The 13,909-nt window shown below is 33.5% G+C and overlaps 1 protein-coding gene across 1 annotated transcript in view; it reads right to left on the minus strand.

Moving 5' to 3' along the window:
• The window catches only part of SPTLC3 (serine palmitoyltransferase long chain base subunit 3), a 203,896-nt gene that overhangs the window by 133,829 nt on the left and 56,158 nt on the right, over positions 1 to 13,909 (minus strand). The window lies entirely within an intron of this gene.

Genomic DNA, 13,909 nt, shown 5'->3' on the forward strand with positions numbered 1-13,909 from the left:
CAGAAACAAATGCAACAATATGGAATCACAGATACTTATCTAAAGTTTAGCACCATCTATGGTTTGGGAGAAGAAAATACTGACAATTCTTCCTGCCCAGAACTAATGTTTTTCTATGTTACAGATTGGGCAGAAAAATCTTGGAGGAGAAGAATATATTATATAATATTAATCCCTCCATTTCAAATTGTATTATATTGAGTGACTTTGTATATGTTTGAATTTATTAACTCTGTATTTGTCCTGCATATATTTTTTTATATGTCCTTGTCATAACTACCATGAACATTTAGGTAAGGAAGGAAGAGGCAATTCAATTTTTTGTACTTGTATCCTCAGTGACTAATATTTAGCAGTTATTTAATAGATACTTGTTGATTGAGCCTGTAGTTCTACAGTGCTGAACCAGTAGAACCTCTGGGAATTGGGAGAGGTTAGGGCCAGCAACTGTCTAGTATAACATTAACCAGAAATAGGCCTGCTTCAGAGTCACTCAGATCCTAAACCTATGTCCAAAGTGTGCAAAGGTCAAATTGGAAAATTGTTGCAATCAGGCCATATTTTAGATCAGACTTCTAATGGCACTGAAAGCAGCTTGTTAGCTTGAAATGCTTCTGAGATCCTTAAAAAACAAAGACCCCAGTGTCTGGAGATCTTTGAGAACAAAGTTAATATAGGTAATAAAGATAATTCAGATAAGGACTAAATAAGATCCTATCGTCCTTCTAGAAGGACTCAGAGATTAGTCCTAACCCAGCGTCTTAATGAATAATCAAGCAAAAGACAATGAAATTAAATAAATATTATGGAACCAGCAATATCTAAGATAAACCTACAAGGAAACCAGTTCATAACATCTACAACAAATCCTTAAATGGAAACATAGTTTGGTCAAAGGGCAACTAGAATTTCTGAAAGAAATGAAGGAAGAGTTAGAAAATGATGTTATAAACAAAATAAGATCTCTTGAGAGAATATGAAAATAAATTAAAGTTCTAGATTAAATATTTGAGAGAAGAATTAATAGCTTAATGCTAGAGGAATATCTTATGAAAAAAGACTATTTGAAAATTGGAATGTTTAAAACACAAGTAAATTACTGCATAAGAAAACAAACAACAAAATATAAAAAACTAAAAGACTGAAAAACAACATATTCCCCCAAACAACTAATCTAATAAATGAGGATTCTGTCAAGGCCATAACCAAATCAGTTGCCTGCTAGCACATTTCAAGTTGTAATGGAAACTAGAAAATGTGGTAAAATAGAAGATGTTGTATATTTTAAATTTCTGAAACAAATACTTAAGATTGAGGAATGGAATCCTCATGTAGTATTGATCAAAAAATCTATGGAGAAACAGTGAATTATTTTTAAACTTGAGATTGTAATATCAGTTCAGGAGTGTACAATCACAGTAGAGACGAAAAGGCCTGGGTCTTACAGATTTGTTGTTCTGAATGTAGAGTAGGACTATGGAGTAAACCCACAGGCAAATAGCCAGAGTTAGGAAAATTTTTTCAGTTGCAGAAATGTAGAGTAATTATAAAAATTAGCCCAAACTGTATAGGTCTTGTAAAACAAAACAAAACAAAAACAAAAATTTGAATGATATGAAACAATATATAAATTGGTCAAATTGGCTGAGAAAAAATATTTGAGACTCTATCCTCTCAAGTTATCATTTTATATCTTCTTGAAAAAGTTATCCACAACTTTGTGGAGTTTAGTTTGTGGAGAAATGATTCCTCTATTTCTTCTATTGTAACTTTTAACCCCTTTGCATTCTTGTTTCCAGCGTTATCACTCAACAAAAATGATTCTTTCTAAAGTTATCGATGATTTCTCAATTTCCAAATCTGATGGACTTTTTCACTTTTTATTCTTTTTAACATTTCTGTTACATTTAATGTGTTTGACTATGGTTGCTCTCTTTCTTCATTTTCATGACACTACTTGTTGCCATCTGAATTTTCCTCTTTATTCTATTTATCTGAGCTCTCCATTTACTTTGCTGGATAAGGAATCCACATAATTTTCTGGATTATTATGGTCATTTCCTAATTGATCTTTATTCCTCCAATCTCTCATTATTCAGTATTTCCTATATACATCTACCAAAGTAATTTTTCTTAAACACATATCTGGCTACGTGACTCTCTTATTCAGCCAACTTCAGGGATTATTTCTTACTTTTAGGACAAAATGAATTGCTCTGTTCTTCCTGGGCCCAACCTATATATCCAGCTTTACTGGACATTAATTTCCCTCCTTTCATTCAGCCAAATTAGTCTCCTTTCATTTTCTCTAATCATCCCAATTAATTCATCTTTCTATGACTTTGCACATGCTATACTGAATAACTGAAATAAACTCACTTCTTAGCTTTATCTCATAAAGACTCTCTCCTTTAAGACATAACACAAGTACCATCTTCTTCATGAAGCCATTCATGATTCTTCATAATATTAATCCCTCCATTTCAAATTGCATTATATTGAGTGACTTCGTATATGTTTGCATTTATTAACTCTGTATTTGTCCTGCATATATTTTTTATATGTCCTTGTCATAACTACCATGAACATTTAGGTAAGGAAGGAAGAGGCAATTCAATTTTTTGTACTTGTATCCTCAGTGACTAATATTTAGCAGTTATTTAATAGATACTTGTTGATTGAGCCTGTAGTTCTACAGTGCTGAACCAGTAGAACCTCTGGGAATTGGGAGAGGTTAGGGCCAGCAACTGTCTAGTATAACATTAACCAGAAATAGGCCTGCTTCAGAGTCACTCAGATCCTAAACCTATGTCCAAAGTGTGCAAAGGTCAAATTGGAAAATTGTTGCAATCAGGCCATATTTTAGATCAGACTTCTAATGGCACTGAAAGCAGCTTGTTAGCTTGAAATGCTTCTGAGATCCTTAAAAAACAAAGACCCCAGTGTCTGGAGATCTTTGAGAACAAAGTTAATATAGGTAATAAAGATAATTCAGATAAGGACTAAATAAGATCCTATCGTTCTTCTAGAAGGACTCAGAGATTAGTCCTAACCCAGCGTCTTAATGAATAATCAAGCAAAAGACAATGAAATTAAATAAATATTATGGAACCAGCAATATCTAAGATAAACCTACAAGGAAACCAGTTCATAACATCTACAACAAATCCTTAAATGGAAACATAGTTTGGTCAAAGGGCAACTAGGATTTCTGAAAGAAATGAAGCAAGAGTTAGAAAATGATGTTATAAACAAAATAAGATCTCTTGAGAGAATATGAAAATAAATTAAAGTTCTAGATTAAATATTTGAGAGAAGAATTAATAGCTTAATGCTAGAGGAATATCTTATGAAAAAAGACTATTTGAAAATTAGAATGTTTAAAACACAAGTAAATTACTGCATAAGAAAACAAACAACAAAATATAAAAAACTAAAAGACTGAAAAACAACATATTCCCCCAAACAACTAATCTAATAAATGAGGATTCTGTCAAGGCCATAACCAAATCAGTTGCCTGCTAGCACATTTCAAGTTGTAATGGAAACTAGAAAATGTGGTAAAATAGAAGATGCTGTATATTTTAAATTTCTGAAACAAATACTTAAGATTGAGGAATGGAATCCTCATGTAGTATTGATCAAAAAATCTATGGAGAAACAGTGAATTATTTTTAAACTTGAGATTGTAATATCAGTTCAGGAGTGTACAATCACAGTAGAGATGAAAAGGCCTGGGTCTTACAGATTTGTTGTTCTGAATGTAGAGTAGGACTATGGAGTAAACCCACAGGCAAATAGCCAGAGTTAGGAAAATTTTTTCAGTTGCAGAAATATAGAGTAATTATAAAAATTAGCCCAAACTGTATAGGTCTTGTAAAACAAAACAAAACAAAAACAAAAATTTGAATGATATGAAACAATATATAAATTGGTCAAATTGGCTGAGAAAAAATATTTGAGAAACTTTTTGTTTTTAATTTTTAAAAAATCATTTCATTCACTTAATAAAGAGTAGAAAAGAGATATGGTTAACTATGCAAGATTGTTAGTTAAAACTTTTCATATTCTTTACTAATATATCAGAAGGAAATAGGAAGCCTCAAGGCAGACCCCACCCTACAGCATACATAAGGGAAGCCATGGACAATGTCAGAGAATAGGCAAGCACAGATGAATTGTGATCTGTATGGCTGAAGTTTGCCTTGAAATTGAGGAGATAACATCCTTTAGAATATTTGAGTAGAAGAATCTCATGGGAGACATGTATAGATATCTTTAGAATTTGGTCCTCCCCTTTCTGAGAGAAATTATTTTCACTTTGAGGGGAATAAGAAAAGGATTGTAGATGGAAATTTGATTCTTTATTCTCTTATCTTGTTTTCCCTCTCAAACATATTAAGTTCTGCTATAATATGATATGAGTTTCTAAATGTCACCAAAAATCTAACTATAAAAGTCATAGGGTTTACAAAAAAAATTGGGTCAGGAGCATAACACTCAAAAACATTATCAGTGATAGAATTTAGGAACCTAATCAAATTGGTACTTAAATATTTAAGAAATACGTGACTACTACAATAAATAGTTGAGGGATCAGGATGTTGTTTAGCCTGCTCCTTAGTTCCCATGGATATTTAAAGTCTTTTACAAGTTGGGCAGATTGAACTCTTGTTCTTGGGGGATCATGACAGAAAGTGGTGATCATTTTTATTCTTCTCACAACTCCTACTACACTAGAAGATAAATAGTAAATGGCACTTGACTTTGAAAAAGAACTGGTAAAGCTTGTGGAAGTGGGTGGTAGGGAGTGTTGTAGCTTATGAGTTTTCATGAGCTAGTGCTGTTTTTTTTTACCTATTTACTGTTTTAAACAAACAAAATTGTGAACAAAATTGCCTGCAACCTAACATAAAATTACTCCCTAATATGTCATGAAAAAAAACTGGATGTTTTTGAAACTGGAAAAGAAAAATTCACGTTTCTAAATGGATGGACTGCACCTCTGATCTAAGGATATTTAGAGATTCAGAAGGAAATATGCTTCCACTGTACCTCTTATAGGATCCAGAGACTAGGCCTTAGTTTAAAATTGACAGTTAAGCTCCTTTTCCCAAAAAAACTTGTTATACAAAAAAATTTACAAATATCAAATAATGTTTAACTTCTGCGAGAGGTTTGTTCAACAATCCACAACCTGAAACACTGTGGAGGAACTAAATCATATCCTTATAAACTTGGTGGTACATTTGTGGGTGATGGCAAGATTCAGGTTATGATCATCTTTGTGTGTGGTTGAGGTGAGGTGGGGGAATAGCTCAAGAGAGATGAGTAGGTTGTGGGACTAATCTAAGTGGGTTTAGATTTTTGAGGGAGAACCAGTCTGCATGAGGGTAGTTGATGAGGGAGAAAGAAATTTTGAACTAGATATTAAGCTCATTGATAAGGAAGAGAATGATTTGGGGGTCTATTTGGATGGTAAAGATGAATAGTGTGAACCTCAAAAGAAGAGAGATTGATGAGAATGGAAAAAAGGGAGAACCAGGGAGTGACATTGAGGACCAAGGAGTATTCCAACTCCCTTGCTTGACCAGTGAGCTGAGGAGAATAAGTAAAGGGTTAGTTACTACTAGAAAGAATTGTCAGGAAAACTGTCAAGAGGGAAGCCAGATTTCAGGAAAAGCTTATACATGGAGGGAATGGGAGAAGAAAAGATTTAAGATGAAGGGAAGATTGTTGCTTTTGGAACAGGAATTTTAGAAGATACTATATTCTTGGTCTTGCACATGTTGACTTTAATAAATATTTGTGAATTTGAATTGAATATAAGAATCAGGATAGCCTATCTCACACAACAGCTTATCATACAATTATTATAAATTAGTAATTAGTGATAAATAAATATTATTGTCTTAGAAATTGTATATTGCAGGGCCAAAAGCAAGAGGAAATTTCTTCCTTTCTCCCTATAATAATTATAACACAATAAAGAAAAGTGAAATAAAAAAATAAGAGAAATATAAAGTACTCTTTGAAATCAGAAGTAGGAAAGAATATTTCTATCTGGGATGAGGAAGGATCAGTGAAGGCTTTTTGGAGAAGGTAGGATTTAGGCAGGACCTTAAAGGATGGGCAAGATTTCAAAAGATGGAATTAGGGGTGGAGTGAGAAGTAAAACAACATTCCAGACACAGGGGAACAATACCAGCAAGGTATTAAGTTTGCATTAAGTGTGTGCAAAGCTATGATAAATCCAATCTGGCTGATAGTAATGTTTTTAGAATGAAATGGATTTGGGTCTTCCTAAATTAAGCTAGAAAATTTAGGAGGCATCAGTTTTCCAATGGATTCTAATTCTAGACAAGGGAATTGAACTTTATTACGAGGGAGGGATCTACTTAAGGATTTTAAGAAATGTCATGTTCAGACGGACACACAAGGAAGATTAAATTGACTGACATGTGAAATACAGATGGGAGGGAAGACAGTGGAAATAGAGACCTGAGTTAGAAGGCTATTGCTGTAGTCTCAGTAGGTAGTAATGAGGAGTATCTAAGAATAGTGACAGTGGAAATGGGAAGGATGTGTTCCTAATGGTACATAAGACATGGGTTGGTATGCTGAAATATCCTGGAAAAGAATATAGCCTTTCCCTGAGGAAAGAAGGTTTCTTAGTAGGATAGGAAGTTTAAAAGAGAAGTGTTCTTTATGGTTTTGATTTTGTTGTTGTTGATGAGTAGTTTCAGTCATGCCTGACTTTTCTTGACCTCATTTGTGTTTTCCTGGCAAAGATACTGGAGTAGTTTGCCATTTCCTACTCCAGTTCATCTTACAGATCAGGAACTGAGATAGATAGGGTTATGTGGCTTGCCCATTGGCTACATAGCTAACAAGTGTCCAAGATCAGATTTGAATTCATAAAGGTGGGTCTTCCTGATTCCAAATCTAGCATTGTATCTGCTATGTCTCTTTTATTTATTTATTTTAAAGGATTGTTAAATATGCTTAATGGGGCAGCTAGAAGTATGCAGTGAATAGAGTACCAGACCTGGAGTCAGGAAGATTTATCTCCCTGAGTACAAATCTGTCTTCAGATATTTATTGATTTTGTGGTCCTGTGCAAGTTACTTAAAGTTGTTTGCCTCAGTTTCTTCATCTTTAAAAAGGAGCTAGAAATGGAAATGGCAAACCCATTCTGGTATCTTTGGAAAGAAAAACCCAAATGAGGTCATGAAAAGTTGGACATGACTGAAAAATGGAAAAAAAATTTCTAGCAGTAATTTTTATGGGAGCAAAGAACTATAAACTTAAGTAGGCATTCTTTGGGGGATGGTTAAACATTGTGATATTTTAATGTAATAGGAACTTTACTATGCCACAAGAAATAATTATGAAGAATTTAGAGAATTATTATTCTTAATTTAGAGAAGAGAATTAGAATAATTTTTGTAGTTATTCCATAATTTATATTTATTCAGATAATGATAACATTATTAACTCAGAATTATGATACATGGCATGCTGTAGTCATAAATTAAAGAAATACCAAGTAAACAAAACTGCTGCATAAATATAGTAATAAAGTTTGGCTTCAGAATAGAGTTAAGAAAATGAATCCCTTTTTTGCAAAAGTGGAAAGGGGCTATGAAATATCATAAATACTATCAGAAGTTGGTTAGTTTTATGAAACTACTTTTTATTTTTCTCTTTAAATGTTTGTTATAAAGGATGGCTAGCTGAATAGAAGGAAAAGGGAAGGATATATTTCAGAAACATAATAGTGAAAACAAAAGATATCAATAAAAATTAGATAATTATAAAAATCATTTTGGGAAAGTTTGATAATATTTGTAAGAAGAAGGAAAAGAGGGAGATATTGATTATTTCTTGTTAGAGAGAACATGAGTGGTCCAGTAAAGTCTTGGAGGGGAAAGAAGTGAGAGGAATAGAATTATATACACAAGTATAAGAGTTAATCTTAGAATAGGTACAGGTTTTCTTCTGATATAGTAAGGAAGAAGAAGAGAGAATGAGTAAATGCACTGAAAAACTCTTGGAGAAGAGTAATTTAATCTTTATCTTGTTTTACTCATTTAGTTTCTACAAAGTGGGAAGAAGTGAGATATCTGTTGTGAATAGAGAGGGACTGAAAGTTTGAGAAGGAAGTCAATTAAATGTAGATGATCAATGAGTAGAAGAATTTGATAATATTCCATTGAGGTAACTGTACAAATATTTAGTGAAGGGAATCAGATCAGTTTTTAGCCTTACTCCAGAAAAATACAGTAGCCCAGAAATTGTAGAGAAAAATCATACAATGGAGATTAATCCAAATTGATGATTATAAGGTTAAAGAAGTAGAAACAAAATGTTTGAAGGGGGCAGATATTTAGAGTTCCAGTTTGTAAGTGGTCTTTCTTGTTATTTAGGGCTTGTGGAGAACAACTCACCCATTACTCTAGTGGTTCTTATACATTATCATCACCATTCAGTATTTACTGAGGGAGGACTTACTATCTATAGATATCAGATGATATACTGTAAAGTAGCAAACACACTAAGACTAAAGGAATGCTAAAAATTTGGAGTCAAGGTTCCTGGAGTCAAGGAGCCTGGGTTCCAATCTTGGCTGTGACCCTTAGTAATAGAGGGAATTTGATCAAATAATCTAACTCTTATTTAATAACTTAATTTTTAAAATAAGGTATTATAGCCAGCTTACCGTACATACTCGAGTATAAGCCGACCCGAATATAAGCCGAGGCCCCTAATTTTAACCCAAAAATCTGGGAAAACTTATTATATCAGTAGGTTTAGGTAGCGCACCGGTCCCTGCAGAGGAGGAGAGCGGGTGCCGGTATACGTATGTAGAGTGGTTGCCAGCATTAGTATACAGTCCGGTTACCAACTGTGATACTACAGGAACAGCCTCATCACCGTAGCAACAGCCAGCCCTGTAGTATCACAGTCAGCACTCGCGCTGTATACTACACAGCAGGGGAGCATTCAAAGGGATATTTACACATGTTTTATCTAGTGACTCGAGTATAAGCTGAGGAGGGGATTTTCTGCCCAAAAATTGGGCAGAAAAACTCGGCTTATACTCGAGTATGTACGGTAATTATTCCATCATATATTTAGTAAAACAGGAAACTCAGACTTGAAAAAGTTAATTTGCAAATGTGGCATATTATTAAATGACAAAATGAAGAGACAAAGGTTTTCTTACTTTACAAAGACTCTGAGTTATAATTAAAACTTCATAGAGCCTATAATATATTTTATTTGTGTCTTTTCCTCTTCTTTTCTTCCTCATCTCAATTGTATGAAAAAAAGCAAGAGAAATAAAATCCATATAACAAATATACATAGTCCAATACAACAATTTTTATCATTGGCCATGTTCAAAAACATATATCCATATATCTCATTCTGTTTTTTTTTTTTTTTTTTTTTTTTTTTTTTTGTTTTTTTTGAATCCACTGCCTCTCTGCCAGGAGGTAGGTAGTGTGCTTTATTCTAGATAGTACTAACATTGATTAGAGTTCTTTAGGCTTTCTAAGTTGTTTAAAGAAAAATAAAAATGTTGTTTTCATATTGTATAGATTATTCTCTCAGTTTTGGTTGTTTCATTCTGCATCAGTTCATAAAGTCTTCCCAGTTTCCTCAAAAAGGGTCTATTTCATTTTTCTATATAGAAAAAAAAATCCATTACATCTATACACCATTTGTTTAGCCATTCCCCAATAGGTGGACAGTCTATTAATTTCCAGAGTGTTTTTTTTAATTATAAGAAGAAATTGATCATAAAAATTGTACATATGATTCCTTTCCTTTTTCTTTCATCTCTTTAGGGCTTATGTTTACTAATAGGCAGCTGGGTGATGCACTAGATAGAATACCAGGTCCAGAGTCAGGAATCCAACTTATCCAACTTATCCAAATCCAAACTTAAACCTTAGTAATTGTGTAACTAAGCAACTCACTGGATCCCAGTTTGCCTCAATTTCTTTATCTATACAGTGGGGATAGGAATAGCACCTACTTCCCAGGTTGTTGTGGATTAAATGAGTTTATAATTTTAAAGCACTTAGCATAGTTTCTGGCACAAAGTAAATACTATACAAATGTTAACTGTTATTTTTTATTAGTAGTGTTACTGGATTAAAGGATATGTACAGTTTAGTGATTTTTAAAGCATAGGCCCAAATTGCCACTAGAATATACGAACCACTTCATAACTATACCAGCAGTGCAAACAGTACATTGCTAAAACCCCTCCAATAATTATTTCCTTTTTTTCCATTACCATTCTGATGAGTGTGATTTAGAACCTGAGAGTTGGTTTAATAATCTACCTTCACCCAAACATTAGTAATTGGAGTATTTTTTGGTCACATTTTTTCATTGTTTACATTTTTTCCTTTGAAAACTGACTCATCTCTTAACAATTATATCCCTTAACTATTTATGTATTGGGGAATGATCTTGTTCTTATAAATTTGAATCAGTTACTATATGGTTAAATATTAGTCCTTTATCAGATAATTTGTTGCAAAGATTTCTTCCTGTTACTGTTTCCCTTATTATGTTAAACACATTGGTTTTGTTTGTACAAATGCTTTTTAATTTATATAATCAAAATTGCCTATTTTATTTCCTGGGTTCTTCTGGATCCTTTGTTCATAAAATCCTGATATATTTTTGACTTCAAAAGTTCATTTTTTAATTTATGACTTTTATTTTCATGTGACCATTTAGAGTTTATTTTGGTAGATAATATGAAGTTCTGAGTAATGAGGTGTGGTTGGCAGAGAGGGACTGGAGTATTGATGGGTTTTGCTCCCTGGGGCAGGCAGGATGGAACACTGTTGGGGATCAGTTTAGCCTATAGTCCCATCCTTTCTGGAGATCATAGATGTACCCATCTATGTCTGGTCAGAAATCTGAGTTATGTCAAAACCCTGGGATTGAATTTCCCCTATAAATCTGTCCCTGCCTCTCATCATCTTTGCTGAATCTCTTTTGTGTCAGTCTAACATGGTACTCTGCTTCATGTGTCTTTCTTCTCTCCTCTCCCTCATGTCTCATGGTATCTTTCTTTTTATCCCTCACCTGCCTGCCTCCATTCTTTCTCCTTTTTACAGTTAATTAACTCTTTTAGAGTGTCAAACTCCTGTATAGATTTAGCCTAGCAGCTAAGGGCATACCCCAATGTCTTGGGCTTCCCTTTGTCCTAGTTATTTGTTTTTTCCATCATTAATTGTTAAAAACAACAACAACAACAAAGAAACCCTCTTTCATTGCTAACTATATGTTCTACAACTCTATTTCACATTTACCACTCCTAGTGTCTATTGTATCTTCATTTTATTTATAACTTCTTCTCCTAAATAACCTACCTTTTGCCAAAGAGAATGGCTATTGTGAATTTTTCACATGACTGAACCTCAACATTTGGTGCCTAACAATCTTATTGTTTGGTGCTAAACCCCAAACACATCATTTGGAATCAGGAATTGCTCTTCTAAACCACATTAGTAGTTTATATAACATCTGCCAGGTTTTCCAGTTTTCTCAGAGCTTTATTTTTAATGGTGAGCCCTTACTCTAGTAATTGTTTATTGCATGGGTTTATTGAATACCATAATAGTGGGGTGAACATACTCCAGCTAAAGGCTTTGTCCTAGGTAAGCAATTGAGTGTCTAAATAGGCCTTGGTGAGATTGCTGGCATTTACAAGATTTTCTTGTCCCTAATTGGATCCTTGTTGAATTTCTTGCATTGATAGGATTATCTTGTATAAATAGAACTATTTTGAACTGACTATATCATTGGAAGACCCAGCTATAGATGTCAACCCCTATAAAGATTTAAGCAACTAGCATAGTTAACATATCTTATTTTGAGACTTTTACTAAAGAGGTTGTATCTTTCTCCCAGTAAATTGTGAGTTCTTTAGGAACTTTGAGGCTTCTAGCTTTGCAAGCTTCACAATAAAATATTACCCTTGACTGAAAAGATGGTTTCAGTCCATTAATTTATTATGAATGACTGTGAATTTTTGTCTTCAACCCATCAGTGCTATATTGGTTTGCTTTTCTATGTTACATTATCTAATTTGTTTTACTGATCAATTTTTGCATATTTTACCTAGTATAAATTTGTTTTTGTGATTACTGCTTTGTAATATATTTTGAAATCTAGTACAAGTAAGCTCTCCCCCTCCTACTTTTTTCACATTATTTTCCTTGAAATTCTTGACCATTTTTTTTCCTCCAGATGAATTTCTTTATTTCTTCTAACTCTATCAAATAATTATTTAGTACTTTTATTGGTATGGCATTGAATATATAATTAAATTTAGTTAGATTTGACTTTTTTTGTTATATTGGCAGGAACTGCTTATGAGCAATTAGTTCTTCTCCAATTATTTAGGTCTATATTTCCAAAATGAGTTTTTATAGTTGTGAGTAAGATAGATAGGTGAAGCTTTCTCAAGAAGTCTATGTAACTAGGCCTAAGTAATGTGATCCCTATTCCCAGAGTTGGAAGAACAGGTCTTGGTCTCAGATTGCAGGAAGTCAGATGATCTCTAGGTCTAGAGGTCTTTAAAGGCCAAGTGATGGGAAGGTCAGTGATAGGAAATGACAGGAAGTGATGTGACCCACAGGAAGCAGACAAGATTGGTGGCCATTGGTTAATGATGGTTACTTCCTCTTAGTCTATCCAGTGAAAAGGCTTGGGTCTTTTGTTATTTAACCAGTTTAACTGCTTCCAGCTTGTCAACTCGACAAGCACATCTTGGGAGCTGAGATATCTCCCAGCTGTGCTTGGGCCTCTCCCTGCAGGGACTAAATAAATGCTTTCTCTTTGTACAAGAAGATGTCTCTGATTGGTTAATTTGGGGAAGGGCATCCAGCACCTGTCTCACAAATTTGCATGGGATTATCTTTATAGCCTTTCAAATATTGTGTGTTTTAAAATAATTTGAATAAAATTCCTTTTTCTATCTTTCCTGGGTTTTATTTGTTACATACAGGAATACTGATGATTCATTAATAATAATAATAATGACAGCTAGCATTTATATAGTGCTTTAAGGTTCATAGAGTGCTTTACACATATTATATAGCACTTGTTCCTCACAACAACCCTAAAGAAGTATTCTCCTTATTTTTTTAGGTGGGGAAACTGATGAGAGAGGTTAGGTAATTTGTCTAGGGCCACATAGCTAGTAATTGCACGAGGCAGGACTTGAATCTGGGTTTTTCTTAACCCCCCAAGTTCAGTATTCTTTCCTTTGTACCACCTAGTTTATGTGGATTTCTTTTGAATCCTGCAATTTTGAGGAAGGTATTAATTTTTTTGTTGACTTCAGGGTTCTCTGGATAGACCACATAATCTGTAGAAAGCTATAGTTTTGCTTCTTTTTTGTCTATGCTAATTCCTTTAATTTCTCTTTTTTTGTTTTATTACTATAATTATTTTACTGCTATAAGTAGTATTTCCATGACTGTATTAAATTATAAATGGCAGCTAGGTGGTATAGTAGATATAGTGCTTACTCTAGAATTATGATATTTTAAATTAAAATCTGGCCTCAGACACCTATTAGCTAAGTGCCCTTGACGAGTCATTTCACCTGTATACCTCAGTTTCCTCAACTCTACAATGGAAATAATACCAGTACCAACCACTAAGCATCGTTGTCAGGATCAAATAAAATTATATTTGTTAAGTACTTAGTATAGTGCCTGGAACATAATTGTTGTTCACTTTTTATTCTTGAAAAAAACTTGTGCATGAATTGAATAAAAGAGAGGCAGAGCTAGGCAAAGTCATCAACCTTATTCTCTCCAAGTCATATTTGACTCTCCTCCAGAGTCAAATTGTTGTTAATATACCA

Source organism: Antechinus flavipes, chromosome 2, assembly GCF_016432865.1.
Source record: "Antechinus flavipes isolate AdamAnt ecotype Samford, QLD, Australia chromosome 2, AdamAnt_v2, whole genome shotgun sequence".
Lineage (NCBI taxonomy): Eukaryota > Metazoa > Chordata > Mammalia > Dasyuromorphia > Dasyuridae > Antechinus > Antechinus flavipes.